Consider the following 11,267-nt stretch of genomic DNA (forward strand, 5'->3'; position numbering starts at 1 on the left):
TCCACTCTTTATAGAGCTCAGAAGATAATTGCATGGAGATTTCACCAGATGATAGTGTTCTCTCAAGAACTCCTCCTGAATTTATAAGGATAATTCTTGCTAAGGCATTTATATGCATTGTGTCTTTGAAATGAGGATTCAATAACCTATGAATTGGGTGCATCACACTTAGCCTTCTTTTGGTGGCAATGATAAATGGTTCAACAACTGCATGGGTGTGTAACCTGAAAATTTTCACGAGATATTTAAAATTAAATGCAGGAAAAGTAAATGTTGTGTGGCTAATAAGATGTCAAATAACTCACCAATATGATAAACATTTCTTACGTCAGCAAAAATAGAGGATATCTTTGTTAACCTGTTAAAAAATTGTGGATGATTTTGGTAGTTTATCCATAATTTTAATAAATAAAATATAATTATAAGAACCGAACCGAATCAATTAATTCAATTATAATTGGGAATTGACTATCAAATTAGTCCGGTTCAAGATAAAAATCATTTGACAGTAAATTGGTAAAAAATCAAACAAATTGATTAACGTTAAACTGGTGCAATTTTTTAGTGATTAATAAATTTAAAATAATAAATCATAAAAAAATATATTTTATATATAAATATATTTAGAGAAAAAAAAAACAGTTCATTAATTGATGCAACAATTAATAAATACTGCTAAATAAAATAAGTATTGATTTTAGCTAAATTATTTTTGTTACCAAAGTCAACCATCTTTATAAAATACATGCTACTGTGCTAGAATATAAATAACATTGAAAATAAATTAAATCAAATACATTAGTGACTGATTTTAGCGTACGAATAACATTTTTGTCATTTTATTATATCCAATCCAGCTCCAATTTTAGTTGAACCTTTACTTTGAACTCTAGCTCCACCATGAGGTATTCGGTGTTCAAATAATAAGATGTTAAATAACTCACCAATGGCTAATAAGTTGATGATAAACTGTGTCGTTAGCTTGAACATGAGCCTTAGCAAGCTGCCAAAGAGCCGCTTCTATTCCCTGTTTGGCTGGGAAAAACACTCTGCTGATTCCCTTGCTTAGAGATGAGCCTGGCAAGCTAAGTTCTATAGCCATAGGCTTAAGCATCCCATCACTCCTTAAGAATAGGAATGTCCTTGATGCATAGGCACATACCCCATTTATGTTTATTCTGTTCAGAAATGGATACAGGTAGTCATGGTGATCAAGCATGAATAATCTTCCATGCTTCAGTGCCTGTCATCACAGTTAGGGAATGAGCAAAAGAAGGGATACAGAAAAGAAATAGCTAAGATGAGATAATCTAGACTGTTGTTACAAACCTGAGGAAGTGTCCATCCTTCAAGCCTCTGTTCTATGAATGATGGATTTATTGAACTCTGAGTTGGGAATGTCTGAAAGGAGAATCGAAAACAGCAACGATTCAGCCAGCAATTTTGATTATACAACTCTTATTGAACAAACAATACAACTCTGCATGCACTGTGTTGATGAAATAGTAGCATTTTGGGAAAAATAGTTTTGAAGCAGAGTATTATAACCTCAAAACTTGCATCCACTATAATCCAAGGTTTTAAACATAGTAATTGACAGCGGCGGAGCATAAAACAAAATTTTGGAAGGACAAAAAATTTAACATAAAAATTTAATAATAATATTTATATTAAAATAAAATTTATAAATATAATTATTTTTTAAGTTTGTATCATAAGAAGTAGTTAAATTAGGAATAGAATATTATGTTTCTCACAAAATGATTTCATATTTTTATTTTATTTGATATGTTGTGAAAGCCAACAAAGGCTCACTCAGTTCAGTCCAAACCTAACATATTTTTAAATTGAATCTGAGTGCTTTAAGTCATAATAAATTATTTGAGCCAACTAAACTATTTTTTATTTTTTGAAGAAGTACTACATTATATAAAAAATTAAATTAATTAAACAGCAAAATATAAAATAATATTAAATTAAATAAATAAAAAATACATAATTTTTTATATTTGAAGTTAAAAGATAAAAAAAAGAAAGTGTTGCTTGTTGAATATAGAAATGCAAAATACAGATTAAAAAACTGCTAATAAAGCGGCGTGTTTTAAAGCAGGTGTTTTTATAAATTTTATCTTTTATTTTGTTAGAAGATTTTTTTTTATTCTTATATTTAGGTGTTTTAACTTTTAAGTAATAAAATATTCGAACCAACCTATTTTTTATTTTTTTAAAAAGTATTACCAATTATTTTATAAAAAATTTGGGAGGTCCTGGTTATCTCAGCTAAGCTCGGTCCCAGGAAATTAATGAAGGCCAGAATCAAATTAACTCAATTTCAGAACTACTATAATAATAATACGCACAAAACTTTGATATTACTTTGATCAAATGGAAAATTCCTCCTTTCTGAACATATTGACATTCATCAACACAACAGAGGAAAAATAATCTCACTCATTCATCATTTGACATCAGAATCATTTCACTCAAAATGTAGCAAAAGAGTGAACAACAAAAACAAAGCTCCAAGCAATAAACACGGACATGTATGAAAAATCAAAGATCTACTAATTTCAAATTTTTTTCAGAGACATATGAAATATCAAAGACTCGGTTTGACTACTTCAACGGCATTGAAGGAATCAACATTGAAGCGAGGAGGCGGCGCTCGCAGAATGGATCCATAAATACGATCTCCAAGAACAGACGTATCGGAAATCGAGTACTCTGGCTCTCCATTTCCATTACACATGAACAGACTATACAAAATTGCCCCCTCGCAAGTGAAGTTATCAGATGGAAGCGCGCAAAGAAGCTCAAAGAAATAATCACCATTCCAGCGAGGACGAAGTAGCCACCATCCCGTTCCAACGTTAACCGTCAGATCCACCGCCTGGAATATCAAACCTAACTTCTCAGCAAAATCAACGGCTTCAGCATAAACAGAGTCGCTCCAAACATAACCTTCTTGCATGAAGAAACGGCTCGCGCGGTCAGCGTTCGCGGTAGGTATAACCGTTTTCCGTTCGACGGTACTGCTGACGTGGAAGTTGCCAAGTTTTGAGATCGCGAGCTCGAAGGCCATCGGGATCCGAATGGGACCGGTCACCCTCGGCATTGGCGCGAGATGGAGGCTTTCTTGGTTCATATAGTTGCAGTTTCGCACCTTGAGATAGGTTGATAGCATGACTCCATTGGCGAGGTGAGTGGCATTTTGGTGTGCTAGAGTTACAATTTTCTCTTCGCTGAAGTAACCGTTTTTTTTAGCGCGGAGAAGGTTCTTGAGGACGGTGTTTAGTGTGTGGTAAGAACCGTTGAAAATGTTTTCTGTTATGAGGTGAACGTAAACGAAGGGGTTTTTGCAGTGTCTACGATGACGAAAATGACCATGGTAACCTTCCAGCTCCATGATGCGATCGTATTCCGGGTTTCCAATGGGATGGGTATGTGTTTCATCATTGTTATTGGAGGGTGAGGATGCCATCTTCGGTTACTTTGGTGTTCAATCACTGACGACAAATGAGAAGTGTGGCTGAAAGCTTCAGTTTAATAGTTTAACGGAGTAAATATATAGACTAGTGTTTTTTCTTTTTTCTTTTTTTGGACCGAATAGTAGTAGTTATAGAGTTATATTTACTGGGAAAATAACTATATGTATAGTTTCGTCTTTCGAGAATTATAATGAATTAGTAAACTATTTTCTAGGACAATGCGTTTTACATGAAGGAGAAGAGTCCCGATGAAGATATAGCTGGATCAAACTCTTTAAAATAAAAAGTTAGAAAAATAATAAAACAAAAAATTAATTATTTTTAAACTAAAAAAATTAGAAGTAGATTTTTTTAATTTTTTTTAGTGTACAGATTTAAATTTTTTTGACAACTAAGTGGGTTTAAATCTAATAAAAATCAATTTTATTGATGAGAGTATGTAGATAGGTTCTAACTTCTAGTGGCATCAAGTGTTTCCTTTTTTTTTGCGTTCCTTTTATTTTTTTGTATGTAGTTACTGCATATTTTTTTCTTTTTTTTTTTATCTTTCTGGTGATTTTTTGTAGTATTATGTATGTCTTTTTTTTATTTAATTTTTTTATTTTTGTTAAGAGAGTAAAATAAAAAAAATTATGAGAATGTGAGACAAAAAAAGATGATAATAATAAAAAGAAAAAGATAAAAATTTTTGAATTATACAGAATTTATTATTAGAAAATAACACCGAAATATCTTAACAATAATACTGAAACGGCTTAATTTTAACACCTAAATTTAACTACAAAAATACAACTTCTTTAATGCTTTTTTTTTTTTGCTTCTTATGATGATGGTGATGATAATGATGATGATGAGGAGGATGAGGAATAGCAGTTTTGAATTGTTATTCGTATTTTTAGGAGTATTACTTATCATATTAAATGAATATATATTACAATCTTATTTAATTGAATGAATATAAAAAATAAATTTCATACAAAAAAATCACGAGATGATACCGAAATTGCTTGAATGAATTGTTAGAAAATTATTTTAATTTCTTAATTTATTTGTGAGCAATATATATATTAATTATAATTACAAATTATGCTATTTCAAATTAAATGAATTATATAATGGTGATCTCATTTATTATTATAAATACTAAATTGAATAAGTCATTATTACTTTTGATTTGGAATTAAATGAGAATAAAACCAGATATTATCTTTTGTTCCTTTAGATAATTATCTTTTAGATTTTAGATACTATTTTATTTGAGCTTTAGGGTTTAATGGGTGTCATGTTCAAATATAAAAGTGTCTTCAGAGTTTCGGTCTCTAATATACCAAAGCCGCCTTTGTTGCTCTTTCTCCATCATGGGAGTCACAATTCAGCCACCTAGGGATATAGAAGATTTTGATTGAGGAAGATCGAAAGAACCATAAGACTGAGACAATTCTTCTGTCTAATTTCTTATTTTTATGAGTAATATATTTTTTGTGATTCAATATGGATGATCTGGGTTATTAAAATTAATTTATTCCAACATGAATATATTTGTACCATATTAGAATCCTAATTAATTGAATGATGTAGGTTCACACTTACTGAATTGAATTCTTGTCAAAAATAAAAAATATCAAATTTTTTTAATTTTGACATCAAAATGTTACTACAAAAATACAAAAAATCTTTTTTAATGCTATATTTTTTTTCTTCTTATTCTTCTTTTTTTTCTGTTACTCTTACTTCTTTTAAGAGTATTATTTCTCAATTAAACTAAAATGCACACTTATTGGATTGAAATCTTACATATGCAAAAATTTGAAAGAGAATAAAAGAGGAAAAGAAACATTGTAATTCACCTATAAGAAGAAATTGCATTGATGGCGATGACGACAACGACGACGACGATAGAGGAGGAAGAAAATAAAAGAGAAGAATAAATTTAAATGAGAAAGAAATGAGGAGGAAGAGGAAAAGGTGGTAGTGGTGACGACGATGACAACAATGATGGAGGAGGAGGAGAAAAAGGAAAGAGAAAAATAAATTCAAATGAGAAAAGAAGGAGGAGGAAGAGGAGGAGGAGGTAGTGGTGGTAGTGACGACAATGATATTAACAAAAGAGTACAATGAGGAAAAATGAGGAGGATAAGAAGAGGCAATAGCACCAGCGATATACGAGAAGAAAAAGCGCGTGAACAAGAAATACATTATAACAACATGGTTGAGTTTGATTAAATAAATGATTTGGATGTAAAACTTTCTATTTTTTTAATTATTTAGTAAAGTATAATCTTTTACCATTTAATATCTTTATTTTTATTTATTTTGTCTTTGTCTTATTTAAAAAATATAAAATGAGAGATCATACTTTACTAAATAATTGAGAAAATCTATTCTTAAAAAAAGTAAACTTATATACATAATAAAAATTATAAATTTAATCATAGTTGTAAAAACTGAACCGGATCGACTAGTTCGACCGAAAAATCGATGAACCGGACCTTAGTCCAGTTTGATTTACTCCTTGGACCGTTTAAGAAAAAAACCGATATGAACTAATAAAAACCAGATTAAACCGGTCAAAACCGATGAGAACCATTGCAAACCGGTCTAATCGAACCGGTCTGTTTGAAAAATCTTTTAAAATGTCTCCACTAGGTCTCCAACCAAGAACCTTAGAGCAAAAGCAACCTCCACTTGCCACTCAGCGATTGCGCTTCTAAGTACTATATTTGACAAATACTAATTATATAGTATACATAAATATCCAATTTAATTTAATTTTTATTTTTTTATTTTTCAAATTAATTATATTTTAATTATATACCATTATTAATATAAATATAAATTTCACTAAAAATTTATTAATTTACTTGATCTATTTTATTGTTAGTATTGTGATTAATGTTATTCGTTTTGATATTAGTGTTAAAATCTACTGATATTAAAGTTAGATGATAGGTTTTGTGAATTAATTTTTTTTATTGTGTCAAATTAAGATACTATTGTAGTATTACTGATAAATTCTATGGTTTTTATATTAGTTATTTTTAGAAGTTGAGGCTTGATTCTTCATCAAATGTTAGTGAAGATATGTATTTCAAATTTTAATTTTAAGTTTTTAACTATTTCATATTTTATATTTACGTGAGACCGATTTTATCGGTTCAACCAGTAATTTATCGATTGAACCAATAAATCAGTAAACCAGTAACTTGACCGGTTCGATTCTAATAACTATGAATTCAATTGTAGTTAATTTTTGTTTTGTCACTTTAACAATTATCTCATTTTCAAAATTTAAATTCTTTAATATCTATTAATTATGCTAGCACATGTAATCACTAACAGGAATAACAATACTACCTAAATTCGTAAATATTCACTCTTTTTTTATCTGTTTGGGATAGATAAATTATCATTAGGATGAATTTTTAGTAAAACGAAATTTTAGATAAAATAGAGAATGAAGTCGAATTTAAATAATATCTGCTTCTACCAACTCTGATATGTATATATATAATATATATAAATATATATAATGTGAGATAGAGTTTAACTTTTTATTATGTGACTAAAAACAAGACAGATTCTATACAAATGATTATAGAACGGTGCAAGATCGATCGAATAAGACAAAAACATGCTTTTGTACACCCCATTATCACCCCTAATCACACACCACCCAGAAGAGAGAGAAAAGACAAGAGTAACCAAAGAAAGAGGTCAAAAAGGTTTTACTAATAATATTAAATAATATAAAAATATTAAATAAACATAAAAAATTAATTAATAAGTTTTAAACATTAATAATTAACTAATAATTAAAAACAATAAATTTTGATAATTTTTAAATAATTTTCATTTTATATTTTATACAAGTAGTTAATTTTTTATATACACGTAGCATATTTAAAAATTTTATTATTTAAAAAAATATTTAGAAAATCTTTATTATCCCACTCCATTACACACTATTTGTTCCTATTCTCCTCTTTTAGTCTTTTGTCACGAATATATAGTCTCTCGGGCATGCATTAAAGCTTTTTATTTTTCTTGGAGTTCAGCAGAGCATCATATATAAGATTATTCATGACAAATAAAAAGATGTTTAAAGCATGGAAGTACCTTCAAACATTGGATTTTGATTGGGTGGGTTCCAGCCAGCATTTGTCTTCCAAACTCAATGTCATCTTTCCAAACCCATGCATTTTCTGAAATACAAATAATTAATGATATCTAATAATAATAGTAGTAATATTAATATTAACATCTCTCTTACCAGATAATATTTCAGGTATAGGAAGTTCTAATGGTTTATTCTTGATTAGACGAATAATTTCCTCTAAGTTCTGAATTGGTAACATTTTGTTTAAGTTATCTCTGACCCACCCTTCAATTCTTTGGTTCCTAGAGGCAGAGAACAAGTCAAGAATATCTTCAAATGATTCAAAGCTTTTGGAACATTGTTGATGAAGTGCCTTGGGTGACAAGAAATGTGCAAGAGCATGTATAGAATTTGATTTCAGTTCCTTCATTTTATTTGGACTAAATCTCTCATCTGAAGGAACATATATCTCAAAATTCCTTGGCCGGCTCTCATTTGCTGGACCTGAGATTTTCCATGCAAAAATTCAACAAAATTATTAATGAAAATCAATGTGATATAACCAAATATTTGGTATTAAATAGAATTACCTGAGGCACTAGGCTTGCGAGCTGTTCTTAGTCTACGAGGATATGGATATAACCAAGAAGCACCCAATATAGGTCTAAGATATTCAGGACCTTTCTCAGGGTCACTAAGGTCATTATAGCAATCATATTCATATATTCTTCCCCATTCCTTCCTTTCTTCACTTTCACTATTTACATCACTCTCACCCCTCAATCTTTCAAGCTCTTCCTTTCTTAATTCCATTAGTGCCCTTGGCGTTTCGCTTGGAATATAGCACTGTATGCAGTCATCAACAACTTAGAAACTAAATCATGCAACAAAGCAAACTGTAAAAGTTAAAAATTCCACCCTGATTTTTTTTTTCAAAGTTAGGACTGAAACTCAAATTCGTGATATTTAAATGAGTTTGAAAAAACTATGTCATTTGAGTTATAGCTCGTTGGCACCCTGATTCATTGCCTAAACAAAATTATGTTGAATAACAGTATAAAATTACTTTATATTATCAATATATAAAAAATTATGATTTAACAAAACAAATCTAAAAAAATATAAATAACTATATTTTAAAAATATATTTTGTTTCACAGGCTAAATCAAACATTTAGTAAATTTATTAGTATATTTTGTCAAATAAAATATATCTTTACAGGCTATACATTTTGTTATTTACATCTTTTGAAAATTATTTTGTCAAAATCGTAATTTTTCATCATGCAAAATAGTTATTTATTAAAAAAAGTCCAATAAAAAATGCTATTATAAGGTTGAATATCTTACAGCATTTGAGAAGAAGAGTCTATCGGATTTGGTCTTCTTGATTGGATACACCCAAGAATTGCAATCAAAGTGAATGATATGATTGTTGCAAGTTTCAATTGATGCAGATTGAAGGAAGAATCTCTTCTTGTATCGGTTCTGTATCAAAAAAGCTCTTGGTGTTCCAAAATGTGAATAAACATTTATTCTAATTTTATATATCATGGTTTTTGCATCCCCATTGTCATGTTTTTTTGTCCCATCATGTTTCAGAACTGCCTTCTCACTTAGCTTCCCTTTCCCTGTTACTGTTCAATGCAAACACAACAATTTTTTAAAACATAACTTAAAATTTCTGATTATCAAAATCAATTCTACCAGAATTAGTTCTATTAAAAGTGAATTTTACAGAAAAGGAAAAAAAAAGAAAAAGAAAAATTTAAACATACACTAATGTAAAGAACATGTACTTACTTGGATCTACTTCTGTGCCACTGTAAATCTGAACAGAAATAAATTTTCCAGGTATTGATTTTCTTTGATCCTGAGTGAGAGTAATGAAGAACTTGCCCTTGAGGGTCAATTGTTGACCAGCATGGCAAATTGGATTCAAGTTGTTGACAATTTTGGTTTTAACAACATTGGAGCACCTCTTCATGCTAGAAACCCTTTTTAGGCCTTCCATTTCATGCTTCTATAATTGTGGCTTAGCTTCTTTTACTTTCTTTTATTCTTTTATGTTATGAGTGTTTCTAGGGCAAAATCAAGTAATAATATTAATAGTGTGCTTGAAAGAGTTATTACCTTGTGTTAATAACTTGGTATCTGATACTTTGCTTGCCTTGAAGTGGTGTTCTAGCTGTTGGAAAATATCCATTTTTTCAGGTATTAATGTCTACCTTTGGGGTGGCATGCAAGGTAGAATTTTACTTTTTAACTTTTGCAAGTTTAACCAACTTGGGTTGGTCGAGTGGTCAACTCACTCGTCCACTTAAGCAAGTGTCGGGGGTTCGAATCAGCATTAAGATAATTATTAAAGCATGTAATCAGCAGAGAAAGGTGAGCCATTAGATGAAATCTCACACCATCAAATGCCGATATTATCCGATATATCTAATTATCGCAACAACCAGATCTATTTGACACTACTATACTTAGTAGTTAACAAAACTTTTCACTTTACAAGAATTTTTTAAAAAATGATCAATTAATATATCATTTAATTCGAATAGTAAATCTTTTCTTTCTTATAAAAAATGACTAATTTTAATATTAAGATAGCATATTTATACATATAATGTGCATACATACATACATGTATATGTATATGTATGTGCACATATAAACTGCATTAGCGGAATGAAAGCCACAATTTGTTCATAATTTCATATACAAACCATGGACAAAGTGGTGTTTTTTTGGTTTTTGGTCATGAAGTGACAAAGTGTTGACCGAAACACTCTCAAGTCTCACCTGGAGCATTTTTTTTTTTTTGGGGGGTCGATGAATTGGATAACCCAATTCTAAGTTTCATAATCACACACCCACTTACACACACCAACCTAGCCACTACTAAGATTCGAACTTGTGTGGCTTTGGATTAAGACAAATACTTTTGCCACTGAACTTGTGTGGCCGAGGCACCTGGAGCATTTGGATTCTCCACTTTCAAATTGATGGGCCTAAGTTTTTGTTTCGTTCACGTATCTTTGGCATAATATAGGAACTTCCAATTAGGTTTATAAATTGAGGCCCAATGTTACACTGATACTTCCTTGTTGAAAGCCTCACCTGGAATATGGTCAAGAAGGCCTACTTAGTATACCAAAAACAGGCCTTCCCAGCACAAAAAGCCTTAGCCTAGTACTTATGATCTTTTCGTTACAATAAGTAGATCCGAATTCGAGACACAGGATGAGAACTTTTAGACTATGTTTGTTTATAAGGATAGAACAATAAAATAGAGATATAGAAATATAAAATTATATTTATAAAATGAGATATAAATAAAAATATAGTATCTATAAATATTGAATTAGTATATTTTATATTTATACAAAAAACATTAAAATACTAACAAAGAACACAATTTATTTTTTAATTTTTCTTTTATTATTGTTATTAATTTTTTATAATTATATATTTTTAAATAAAAATAAACATAAGAGTTTGAGTCTCCTATTTCTAATAAAAAAAATATATATATATAGTCCAAATTATAGTAAGCCAAGTCTCTGGTGGCTATGTCTATGGTAACTAGTGGTGGCTAAAGCTACACTTTTAACTTAAAAGTGTAACCTTTCACAAAGAAAAGCGTCACCTAATGGAAAAAAGTAAATTAGAAGATTTAAGAG

The 11,267-nt window shown here is 29.7% G+C and overlaps 1 pseudogene; it reads right to left on the bottom strand.

Moving 5' to 3' along the window:
- Positions 1–9,630, bottom strand: part of LOC107464357 (linoleate 9S-lipoxygenase 6-like) — an 11,095-nt pseudogene extending 1,465 nt beyond the window's left edge.
- Between the last annotated feature and the right edge of the window lie 1,637 nt (positions 9,631–11,267).

This window comes from Arachis duranensis, chromosome 9 (genome assembly GCF_000817695.3).
Source record: "Arachis duranensis cultivar V14167 chromosome 9, aradu.V14167.gnm2.J7QH, whole genome shotgun sequence".
In the NCBI taxonomy this organism is placed as follows: Eukaryota; Viridiplantae; Streptophyta; class Magnoliopsida; order Fabales; family Fabaceae; genus Arachis; species Arachis duranensis.